Genomic DNA, 12978 nt, shown 5'->3' with positions numbered 1-12978 from the left:
TATGCAGGTCATACAATTGATCATAGTTACAGGGCAGAGCTCAGCTTAACTTGAATTATGTTCATATGGTGGTTCCATGGTGACAGATTATGAATCAGTGCAGTAACATTAGACTGTAAGTAGACAGATTTACTGTTGCAGTAAACCTGGAAATTCTTTTGGTAATTCTGCACAGATCATCTACTTTAAACATCTACAACAATGTGATAAGGTGACCAAGTGGTTAAGCTGATGAACTTCTAATCCATTGTGCTTTGCACACATGGGTTTGAATCTCATCCTCGTCGTAGAAGCTCTTATTTGGTGTTCAAAGATTATAAATGTGAGAAGACATAAGTATGATCTCTGTTTCAGAACGTTCAAACTGGAAGTATAGCATGTATTGCATTTGTGTAGTATAGTGGAAGAACCAAAGTGGGTGAAAAGTGCATTGATGTGGCACACTAACAGACTGGAGTACCTGTGCTGATGAACTTCCTTGTGGGAGTAGTAGCAGAGGACGGTTTCAGTGCATCAACCTCTGGATTATGCAATAAAACAGAAACAAACGTGTTTCTCTTTAGCTTAACATGAAACAAAGTTTATTCCTACCTCGAACTAGTTCTCTATGCAACGCTGAAGCATAACCTAAAGTCAGTTACTATGGAAACACTATGTGAAGGTGTAATTGACATCAACAGAAGACAACACACTGACTTTATGTGGTCAGTCCAATTTTGAACAGATATACACATTAATGCTAATGATAATTCCTAAAGGAGACCTCATTGTTGGCAGGATTCCAACCCGCGCGGAAAGACCCCAACGGATTTTGAATCCATCGCTTTAACCTCTCAGCCACAACAACTTATGGTCAAGGTTAATTTGTTATATTTAAAAAATAAAAATGTGTATGTATTTGTTATTTTGAGGGAAAAATACATTTCTCTGCACATAAGTGTAGGGTTAGGGTTAGGTGCCAGAGCCAATGTCCAATAATGGAGGACAGCAAAGTTCCAACAAACTTTTCCATGGGCTTTGTTTGGGCAGAGCCAGAAGAGGGACTTGCCTCTTGTATACACGAGAAGAATGTGGGAAACTTACAGTTTCCCAGCTTCTCTTCAAAAATAACAGGGAAAGGAAAAAAAAGGAGGCACCTCTAGGGCAAGGGCAAGTTTATGTATATAGCACAATTCATACACAGAGTAATTCAAAGTGCTTTACAGAAATAAAAGACAAGTTAAAATAATTAAGCAAGAATCTAAATAAGAAACAGCAAATTGTGAAATTATTATTAAAGGAAAGTGAGTGCAGATAAATCACTTTGGATAAAACACTATCAGTTGTCACATGTTATATGCCACGCTAAAAAGAAAGGTTTTTAGCTTGGACTTAAACATTGCCAGAGATGAGGCTTGTCTAACATCATCAGGAAGACTAGTCCAGGTTTTAGCTGCATAGAACTGAATCGCTGCTTCTCCCTGTTTAGTCCTGACTCTGGGCACGAGCAGAAGGCCTGTCCCTGATGTTCTCAGAGTTCGAGATGGTTCATATGGCATCAGCATGTCAGAGATGTAATGTGGTGCTGAGCCATGAAGAGACTTATACACAAGCAGTGCTGTTTTAAAGTCTATTCTCTGAGAGACAGGAAGCCAGTGCAGAGATCTGAGAACAGGAGTAATGTGGTTGTACTTCCTGGTTCTAGTCAGGACCCGAGCAGCAGCGTTCTGAATGTACTGTAGCTGCCTTACAGCTCGTTTTGAGAGCCCCGTGAACAGGCCATTACAGTAATCCAACCTGCTAGAGATAAATGCATGGATGAGTCTTTCCAAGTCTGGTTTAGACATGATCCCTTTGATTCTGGCAATGTTTTTGAGATGGTAAAATGCTGACGATGTTATCGATTTAATGTGGCTGTTAAAATTCAAGTCTGAGTCCATGATTACCCCTAGATTTCTTGCTGGGTGGAAAAAGAAAGAATTGTTCCCATTTTAGAAAACATTTTTAAAAACTTACATCACTTAAAGGAAAGATTAGTCTTGCATCACACAGACCAATGAGACTGCATCATCACAGTCAGGGGACTGTGAACCAGCGAGAATGGATCACCTCCTGGACCAAACCACATAATGTCAAGTACGATGATGGTCCAACCAGATGGATTCCCCAATTACTGTGGCAAGACACAAAAAGACAGTACACAGACATTACAAACTCAGAGATTTCTCAGATTCGTTCTCAAGATTCTCTGGAGACTGAGAGACTCTCAGGACTCTCAAGAGGAGAAAGACCCTCAGAAAGAGATCACCAGCAAAAGAACAATAAGGTACAGACTGCTTTTACATTGATGTTGCAGGTGAAACCAAGAGATGACTGAACTTTGTCTCAGGATTTCATTTTGTTGGTAGCTATGTTGTAAGTCATGTTTTTTTAAGCTGGTCCCACTGATCACTGGATTCAAAGGCCAGAGTGCTAACCATTACACCATGAGACCCCACCATTTAGTACCTCTGTGATCAGAAACATGTGGGACAGTAACCATGTGAAGCTTGGAACTTTATTAGTTCATTCAAAGTTTGATTTCTTGCTCCTCTTGATTGAAACTGCTTGGTCACAGTAGCTCAGTTATACTGAGAACAGTATTGAAAAGACGATAGCAAAATAAGATAAAAAGTAACATAGGTAAAAATAAAGATAAATATAATACAATATATACACAAAGTGATATAACTGTACAAAGAAAATAGAAGTATATATACACTGTACACATACATGACATTAACAGGAGGGATGAGTGAATAAGGTGCAATAACAAACATCAATAAAATGGAATTATCTGTTTGCAAAAGGATGAGTTGTTGTACAGATGTGTAACAGATATGTTGATTTGATTTATATTTCACCAAAACTCCAATCCCTTTTTGTTAGAAATGTACGTTTTTTTGTATAATGTAAATTTGTATTTTATTTTTTTAAGGAGCTTTTATTTTGACAACTTTACTTGCGTGACCTTTGACCCCCGATGTCACTTCCGATTTGTTCCGCGCTACTTTCCTCAGTTGGCCGTGGGCTTTGCTGAGGAGAGGTGAGTTACCTGGGCGCTCTCTTGGTGAAATGTTAAAATGCTAAACCGCGGAAGGAAAAAAAGCTAAATATCTGTTCATGTTTTGTGAGAGTCACAGACCATGTCGTATTTGTTCTGGAGTTAATTTTGGTTCGTTTGTGTACTTATTTTTGCGTACTGCTAGCTAATATGGCATGAAAGGTAGCCGCTACATGTGCTAGGATGCTGGAGCATGGGTAGTGCTTCTCATTCGGTCCATTGTTTATCTTCTGTAGTGATGTGCCTGGAGAAGCAGGGTTACCAGAAGTCTGTGTGGTTTTTGTTTTTTTCGAACAGGTATGTGAGCTTCGTCGCTCTTTGGTTTACATTTGTTTTGTATTACATTTATGTTGTAGTTCATTGTATATGTGTTTAACATAACACTGCCATCAGTGGATAGCCTTTTCTTTTTAATGTGGAATTGTATTTGTACAGACAATGCTGATTTATTTTAATTTATCAAAATATGTTTATTTGGCACTCAACATGTCAGTTGGCCGTGGGCTTTGCTGAGGAGAGTGATGTGCCTGGAGAAGCAGGGTTACCAGAAGTCTGTGTGGTTTTTGTTTTATTCGAACAGAAATAAACCTTTCCTGGTTGGCAGAACAGCAGTGGTCCTCTCTTCATTCCCTTTGACTGAAACACAACGCAGAATTCCAGCTGGTTGGCCAGTAGAGGGACAGACCGGCTACAGATGCACTGAGAACGGTATAAATGAAGTCCTATACCGTTCACTGTGGCAGCAGAGCTGGATGAGTCTGTTGGAGAGTGAGATCCGTTACCCCTCTACAGTCCAGTGTTCTTTTATTGAAACTCCTCCAATTCATCACAGAGAGGGTTTGACTGGGTGATGCAGTCAATATGGGGCTACACTATATCCTGCAACATCTGGACAAACCAGGGACTTATGTAAGGATTCTGTTTGTGGACTTCAGCTCGGCATTCAACACCATCATCCCATCACTCCTCCAGAATAAACTCTCCCAGCTCTCCGTTCCTGACTCTACCTGTCAGTGGATTACAAGCTTCCTGACAGATAGGCAACAGCTAGTGAGGATGGGGAAATTTACTTCTGGCTCCCGCATCACCAGCACCGGCGCCCCCCAGGGGTGTGTTCTCTCCCCACTGCTCTTCTCCCTCTACACAAATGACTGCACCTCCTGTGATTCCTCTGTGAAACTCCTGAAGTTTGCAGGTGACACCACTGTCATTAGTCTCATCCAGGACGGTGAAGAGTCTGCATACAGACAGGAGGTGGAGCAGCTGGCTTTCTGGTGCAGTCACAACAACCTGGAGCTAAACACGCTCAAAACAGTGGAGATGGTTATGGACTTCAGGAGAAATGCCCCCACCCACCCCCCTCTCACCATTATGAACAGCACTGTGGCACTAGTGGAGTCATTCAGGTTCCTGGGCACCACCATCTCTCAGGACCTGAAGTGGAACTTCCACATTGACTCCATCATGAAGAAGGCCCAGCAGAGGTTGTACTTCCTGCGCCAGCTGAAGAAGTTCAACCTTCCACAGACGCTGCTGACCCAGCGGTCATCGAGTCTGTCCTGTGCTCCTCCATCACTGTCTGGTTTAGTTCCGCCTCTAAATCAGACATCCGAAGACTTCAGAGGACAGTTCGGACCGCTGAGAAGATCATCGGTGTTACTCTACCCACCCTCCAAGTCCTGTTCACCTCCAGAGTGAGGAAAAGAGCTCAGAAAATCACGCCACCCACCCGAGCCACCACCTCTTCCAGCTCTTACACTCTGGCCGGCGCTTCAGAGCTCCAAACATCAAGACAGCCCGGCACAAAGGAAGCTTCTTCCCTCAGGCCATCCAACTCTTAAACTCGTAGCTCTCCACCATTCCCTTCCACCACCTGCACTATGACACTGGCACCTTTTGCTCTTTGCACACCAATTAGTTCCCCTTTCATCCTGTTTTTCAGGTTATCTGGGCTTTTTTTTTTAGTTTTTTGTAGCATTTATGTTTATTGTTTGACCCTTTGTAGCTTTTGTATTTATGTGTTTGCACTGGAGTACCCCCCCCCCGTACCTAAACAAATTCCTTGTGTGTGTGTGTGCTCACTCACTTGGCAATAAAGCTCATTCTGATTCTGATTTTTACTGTGTAAGATAAGATAAACACGTAACTCCGCTGCTTCTTGCTTGTGACCATTAACATTATAGTGTCATTAAGAATCATGACTGTTAGAAAATTAGCTATTAACTATGGACAGAAATTAAAGTTTAGTCTCTGTTACTTCATAGCTTACCTTGTTTTCTTGAATGAATGAGTAGAGAGGCGCTGACGGCGATTGGCCGCGAATGTCGGAGAACGAGGGACGGGCCGCGAGGAAACAGTAGAGCTAACCGAGCTCCATTTGGGACACTCAAAGCAGTGTTTTTCCAATTGTGACATATGCTTTTTTTGGGAGTCTACTGCCATTAATATTGGAAAAGGTTGGTCCATATGTGTTAGACAGATTACAGAAAAGGTCAAACATAATTTCTTTAAAGAAGTAAAAAGTGCAAATTTCTGGACTATTTGTTTACCTATAGAGGGCATGATACTGAGTGATATCACACTGTAAAGGGTAGGGGAGTGGAAAATTCCTGGAAGGATAAGGATCACGTGAAAGTGACTTATATGGCCAAGTACTCAGAATTTGTGCACTGCATTTAACCCACCCAAGGGCACACACACTCACACCATGCAAACACAACTGGAGCAGTGGGCAGCCAATGCTGCGGCACCTTGCTCAAGGGTCTCACCTCAGTCGTGGTATTGAGGGTGGACAGAGCACTAGCTATTCACTCTACGCCACCGACAACTCCTGCCAGACCTGAGACTCAAACCTGCAATTTTCAGGTTACAAGTCCAACTCCCTAGCCATTAGGCCACAACTGCCGCCTAAACATATAAACACTTTTGGTAATTGTTCTTTCAGTGAATCTGGTCGAGTAATGCAGGGGGTCACAAATTGCCACATAGCGGTCGACTGATATGAGCACAATATTTCCTATGGTAAACAGAGACAACTGTAATAGGGAGCAAGAAGTAGAGAGCACACGAGGTCATCCAGCATCCAGCAGGTCCACATCATAAATATTTCAACGGGCATCACAAGGAAACCCATGATGAAGTCTGACACGGCCAGAGACAGAATGAGGAGGTTTGTTGGGGAGTGAAGCTGCCTGAAACAAGAGAACGTCATAAAAAACAGTAGCGACTCTGCAACAACAGCAGGAAGAATCATTCAAAACAGTCTATCAAAATACAAGGAGGCTGAAGCCACTGCTGTGTACTCAGATCAGGCTGGGAGCTTTTGAAATGATCATAAAGAATTGAACAGCCTATGTGTTATAGTAGCCTCTGTAAACCTGAGAAAAAAGAAGAAATTAAAGTTTGCAGATGTGTAGAAAAGATTTGTAGCTGTAGAAAATAAATGACAATGTCAAATATGATTTGTGCACAAATTTGGTCTCACATAGACATTTTGACATTCTCAGATACTACAACTCTTTTCTAACCATATTTCTTACAACAGCTCACACACAAAACAAACTCTGCAATGAATCCTGAACATCACGTCACATGATCTGACTGATCAGGTTTGTCAGTGCCTGTAGTGGGAGATGGAGATAATGATCAGCCGGTTGAGAATGGCAGCGAGCAGAGAGAAGAAGAATATCAGGGTGCAAATGAACACCTCCTCAGACTGAGGAAGTGGGTGGCCTCCTGCAGGAGGAGTTAAGGAGTTCTGGGAAGCAGATTTCAACATCATCCATCATTGGAGGAGAAGCTGCAGAGCTCAGGCAGCTTTCTGAGCATAGCTCTGTCTGAAAGCTCCTTTACCTCTGTTTTAGGACTGCCTAACTATGAAAACTGTTTTATGCAAACTGTTGATTGTAAAAATGGTCACATGACTTCAGTGCTGACAAAACAGGCCTATTGTTTATTATTCTGCCCAACTGGATCCAATAGCAAGACCAATGCCTGTGTGTATTCAAGCTGTTATTGCAGCCTCCATGACAGTCCAAGCTTCAGCAAACATCATGTTGTTCCATCCTCTGACACTAAAGGTTCCACATGCAGTCTCTGTCCTGTTGTTGCAAAACAAGATTAGCATACATGTCACCAGCTAAACATCTGTCCTGCATGACTACATTGCTTTCACAGCCACATCTCACTATTGAACGATGTACAACCTTTAATCCTGCTACATTAATGCCTATAGCTGAGGATGGTGGGCCACGATTGTATTGCTGAAACTGAGAATAGAGTGTTGCCCAGGGTTGACCAAACTGACACACCTTATAAAGATGCTGAAATGACAATGTTTGTAGATGGATCTTGTAAAAATAAATAAACTCAGACTGATCTAATTCTACGGGATATACTGTTGTAACCCTTAAAGATGTTTTAAAGCTGAATCACTACCATCTCATTTATCATTGAAGGCTGAGGGACTTATTACCTTAACAGAAGCTTGTAAATTATGAGAAGTAAAAGTAGTTAATATCTACACTGACAGCAATTATGGATTTTCAACTGTACATGTGTTTGCTCAGCAGTGGAAGAAAAAATAATCCACAGGGACAGATTGCGACAAGAAATAGTGGAAAGTTTCCACTATCTGAATATCCTTTCAACACATTTGCATGGATTTTATTGAACTAAATAACTGTGAGGGAAAGAAATACTGTTTATTGATCATTGATGCATTAACCAAATGGACTGAAGTGTTTCCAGCAAAGCATCCTGATGCACTAACAGTAGCTAAAACACTGACAACTACTATTATTCCCAGGTTTGGAATTCCAGAGAAAATCTATTGTAATAATGGTACATATTTTGTAAACCAGGTAATTAAACATCTTACTGCAGTGTTATCATCTTCCTCAGTTAAAACCATTCATTAAGGAGGATGCTCACATGACTGAGACCATTGCTGATTACATGGCAAAAATGTTGAATAATAAAAATGTTGTAAATGTTGTATTAATGCACAACAGGAGGGTCCTGAGCCTGAACCTGACTCTAGAGTGAATCCAGGAGACTGGGTCTTTGTAAAAATCATCAAGAGGAAGTATTGGTATTCTCTGTGCTGGGAAGGACCTTACCAAGTACTGCAGTCTATACTCATGGTTGTGAGAATTGTTGAAAGACCTTCCTGGATTCATTTAACACACTGTAAAGAGGTAAAAGTACTGTCTGAGTAATTCTGTCAAACCAGCAGGGACTCACTCTAAACTCCAACTAACCTGTGGTGAAGTCTGGCTACAAAGGGGGGTGGAACCAATAGGGACCACTCGTCTCAAACCAGTGAAGAAACCAACCACACCCAGGGGAATTAGGTGAGTGAGGAGTAGAGTGACCTGGGGAGAAGACTGCTCAGAAGTACATTTTGCCATGGAGGGTCCAATATATCGACCCTGGCACCCCTTTACACTATTTTGTGGGGTGACACTGACAATAAGCAGATTGACTGTCATATCGCTGACCACAGTTATGTTGATTCTGTTTCTCTTTGAGAAAGGTTTGCAACAGCCGGAGAACGCTGCTAACTCCACTGAGATAAGACTTGATATCTTTTCCTCCCTTGAGAAGAAATTGCTACAGCCAGGTAATGCCATGAACAACACCAAAACCAAACCTAGGACAAAGAGAGCTAATGATGTGCCCACTTTTATCTTTTGGGCCGATGAGACTCAAACTGTCCAGTTTGATTTTTGTAAAGTGGTTAACTGTGGTAATGTGTGACAGGAACAGCTGACATGGGCAGACAAGTATATTTATGTCACTAACATATGTAGGTTACACTGATAAGACTCAATCCACACAATGATCCAACAGGCCTGAACTGCACACTGCAGCTGTTTCCTTCCACCTGCCCTCCAGCCAATAAACAATGTGTTTGCATTATTTGATGCCACCTATTCCTGCTCTTACTCCACCTTTCTTTACACCTTATAGTGCTAATTAATCCTGTTTTTGAGAAATTCCACTTCAGGGAGAAAGGTCGGTGATCTCCACTGGTGCAGCTCTACCACCAATGTGACCACTCCTGGGGCAGGCTATGACCCTTCCTGGTTCACGGACCATGTTACTGCACGTGCTGACCTGTGGTGGTGTTGTGGGGGAAACCAATTGAGGCCAGTGCTCCCACCTGATTGGCAGGGAACCTGTGCCCTTATACAATTGGTGATGCCATTTTATGTGTTGCCGCTGTCTGGTTCTTCCCTAGACAGCCCACACCATGTGAAAAGAGACACTGCAGCAGCTGGCAGTTTTGATAACAGAGTATATATTGATGTCATCAGAGCCCAGAGGAGTCCCCGACAAGTATAAAGCTAGAAACCAAGTTGCAGCAGGGTTTGAATCTTTTCTGTTTTGGTGGTTAACCATTTATAAAAATGTTGACTGGATAAATTACTTGTATTATAACCAGCAGAGATTCATTAACTACACTAGAGATGCTGTCAGAGGCTTAGCAGAGCAGTTAGGTAAAACTAGTCTTATGACCTGGCAGAACCAGATGGCATTAGACATGTTGCTGGCTAAGGAGGGAGGTGTGTGTAAAATGTTTGGATCTGCCTGTTGTACCTTTATTCCTAACAACACTTCCCCAGATGGATCTGTCACTCGAGCTTTACAAGGACCCCAAGCCTTATCTGAGGAGCTCGCTGAGAATGCTGGTATTGACAACCCCTTCACTTCTTGGCTAGAGGGAATGTTTGGTAAATGGAGCGGTCTGATCCAGTCCATACTCATCTCAATGGCTGTGATCACTGCTATTTTGGTTACCTGTGGTTGCTGTTGCACTCATGTATTAGAGGCCTTTGCTAACGCCTTATTGATACAACAATTAACAAACAAATGTATCAGTCCATTTCACAGGATGACAGGACCCTGAAACTCCTCCAGAGCCAATGAAGGAAGACCTGACCTGGTGTCTTTTACCGACTATGATAAATTTGTCTTAACTTCTGAACTGTAAGGCACAAATGACTCCAACACTGAAAATTCCTACAGGAAGTGATGTTGTGATGACTGTTTGCACATAAAGACAGAAAGTTATTTATTTCTCACTTTTACAAGTTATATTTAGCATGCTAATCATTTTAGATTTGTGATTGTGATCTTGTTGTTTGTTTGATCATAGTTTTACTGTTTTTCCCATACTAGTAATAATTCTGACCTTTCAGTGTGTTTTTACCAGACTAATAATCACTACTGATCTGCTAAACATTTTCATATAGTAGTTATGCTAAGCATAAACAGGAGGGATGTGTTAGAGAAATTAAAATGTTTACCCTCCTGTGACCTCCTGTGACCTGATCCACCTTACTTTAGTGCAACTGAAACACTTCTGAATAGGGCCTATTGTGCATTGTGGAAATATAATTGTTGCTCTCAGTGAGCACAGTTTGCTCTGACCTTGACTATTTGATAAGGGCCCAGATGTCTTTCTGGGAGAAATCCCCTCCCTTTTTTGTTTCCATGAAAACTGATGTGTTACGCTGCAAGCAGCCAGTGATCCTCATGCTGTACCAAGGTGCTGTGTGACTGTTACTCCTTGCAAGTAAAACTTCTATATAATCTTACAGAAGTTCGTCCTCTATTTGTTAAAAGAATTTACCTAACAAACACCAACCTCCCTCGCTCTCTGAAACAGCTTTTCATTGGCCAAATGTTTGTCCCTCCTGTGTACCACCAGCATCTGCTGTGTCTAACATCTGAGTACATCTGAGTTAAAGCAGTTATATTCGTAAATGTGTTTTTATCTTGTTTTAGTTCTTTGTGCAGCCCAAACCTCAGATGTGGAGACTCTTGGTCTTGCTTTGACCAGGGCCAAAAGGAAAGCAGGAAGGAGAAAATTCTTTCCACCTTCTACTGTTAAGGAAAACGTGATTGTGAATAAAACATGAATTTAGTAATATGCAATCACAACAAATTTCTTCCCAACAACAGATGGTGTGAATTTCATTTCATGCTTATTTCATGAGATTATAATAACATGTCTCGTTCTGTATCACTGACAATCAGTTCATTAACTTCCCTGCCACAGAATACAGAACTTTAACTTTAAAACTTTCAGTGCCATGTCCCCCATCTACCGATCAGACCACAGGCTGGTATTTCCCACCTCCACCTACACACCCATTACCCAGCAGCAGCCAGTTACTTCAAGAGCAGTACAGAGATGGTCACAGGAAGCTAACAGACACTGCAAAGTTGTTTTGACACCACAGACTAGAATTTACTCTGTGAACCCTATGAAGAGACATCAAGTCTAGCACACACTGGGATCTTTTCTGAACAAGTACACAGTGGCTGAGACAACCAGCATCAGTTTCTGTGAGGACTGCTTTGTATTGTCACCAACCAAGGATGAATTACAACAACAAACTCTGGTTCACAGCAAAACTCAGAAACCCAAGGTTGGAAACTTAAGATGCACTTAGAAGTGGCAACAAGGCCAGTTTTAAATAGTTTAATACAGATTTAACAGGAAGGTGAGGGATGCTAACAGCTGTGCTGAGAAACTTCAAAAAACAATTCTCAGCTTATTACTGCGCTTCTCTCTGAAGGGACTCAGACAGATCATCAACTTAAAATGACTAAGAAGAAATACCCACACGCCATTAACAACCTGGGCCAACAACCTGAATCAGTTCCAGTTGATCTGAAAGACAAAAGGACAGTCCCAACATGATCCCCCCAGCTCCTCTCATTCACTCCAACTCCAACTCCCCCATCATAGCAGAAGCTCTGAGCACTGCTCAGCTCTACACTAAAGAGGAATACTTCCCCCTGATACAATGGCTCTCACCATTAAAGAGAGCAACAATAACTTACAGACTGTGCAAGAGACAAAACTTAGACAAAGCAGCCAGAACAGATTCTGTCTCTTGATTCACCCTGAAGCACTATCGAGCTCTGACCTGTGTTCATCTTCAAAGCCTCACTGGATACACACCATTTTCCACCCTGCCTCAATAATCTGCCGTCATCACTGTCACTAAAAAGTCAAGATTAACATATTGGCTACAAAGTCATCACATTGACTTTTGTGGTAATGAAGTCATATGAGTTCCTTTTGCTTCCTATTTTAAGGGCATTACAGAATCACTCCTTGGCCTCTGACACCTCTATAATTTGCCAGATCTGTAGACGACACCAGAAACATGGGCATCCACTTTGCCCTCCTGAACCTGTACCCCTCTGAGCGATTAGACCAACAGTGTTTCCCCTACCTTTCATATGACTGAGTGCAAAACAAAACAAAACAAGAGACAAAGCAGGCACTTCTTATATCCATTATTCTGCATTATCCTGCACTGTAACAACTGTTTTCTCATGTGCCTGCTGAGGGAATGGTACCCATGATAGCTTAGCGTGAGGAGCCTGAACAGGGGTTTTCACATTGCAACTTTATTCCACTGTTCTAAACATCAAACATACAAAGCCATGTCTCCATGGCACAACATGCACTAGTCATAGAAGAACTGTACATTATAATAATATTAATAATAGTGCACAATTTTTCAATTCAATTCAGTTTCCGCTGTTCTGCAGAGAGGATTTGGACTTTGGATGGTGAAATATAATATAACAATAACTTTTGGTTTATTTTTACCTGGATGTGTCACCATGGAACCACTATATGAACATAATTCAGGTTAAACTGAGCTCTGCCCTGTAACTATGATTAGTTGTATGACTTGCATAAAATCTAAATCCCAATATTTCCTGTTTGACATAGATTTGTCTCCGAATAGTCCATGATGGTGTTGATTGTTCTGATGACTGAATCGTGGCACTGACACTACATCATTTTGTACCTTTTTTATTTTGGAACAGATTTTTAGAGATCAACTTTTACTGGAGAATTT

At 41.7% G+C, this 12978-nt stretch overlaps 1 protein-coding gene, 1 non-coding gene and 1 pseudogene across 2 annotated transcripts in view; 1 reads left to right on the top strand and 2 right to left on the bottom strand.

Annotated features, from left to right (window-relative positions):
• Positions 1–12978, bottom strand: part of LOC113143885 (zinc finger protein 208-like) — a 905597-nt pseudogene that overhangs the window by 693726 nt on the left and 198893 nt on the right.
• LOC113143888 (NACHT, LRR and PYD domains-containing protein 5-like) overlaps positions 1–12978 on the top strand; it is a 267626-nt gene that overhangs the window by 115329 nt on the left and 139319 nt on the right. The window lies entirely within an intron of this gene.
• Positions 766–847, bottom strand: trnal-caa (transfer RNA leucine (anticodon CAA)). Its single transcript has one exon. It is a non-coding gene; the product is annotated as a tRNA-Leu (tRNA).

This window comes from Mastacembelus armatus, unplaced genomic scaffold (genome assembly GCF_900324485.2).
Source record: "Mastacembelus armatus unplaced genomic scaffold, fMasArm1.2, whole genome shotgun sequence".
Lineage (NCBI taxonomy): Eukaryota > Metazoa > Chordata > Actinopteri > Synbranchiformes > Mastacembelidae > Mastacembelus > Mastacembelus armatus.
This window is presented reverse-complemented; position numbering and strand designations above follow the sequence as displayed.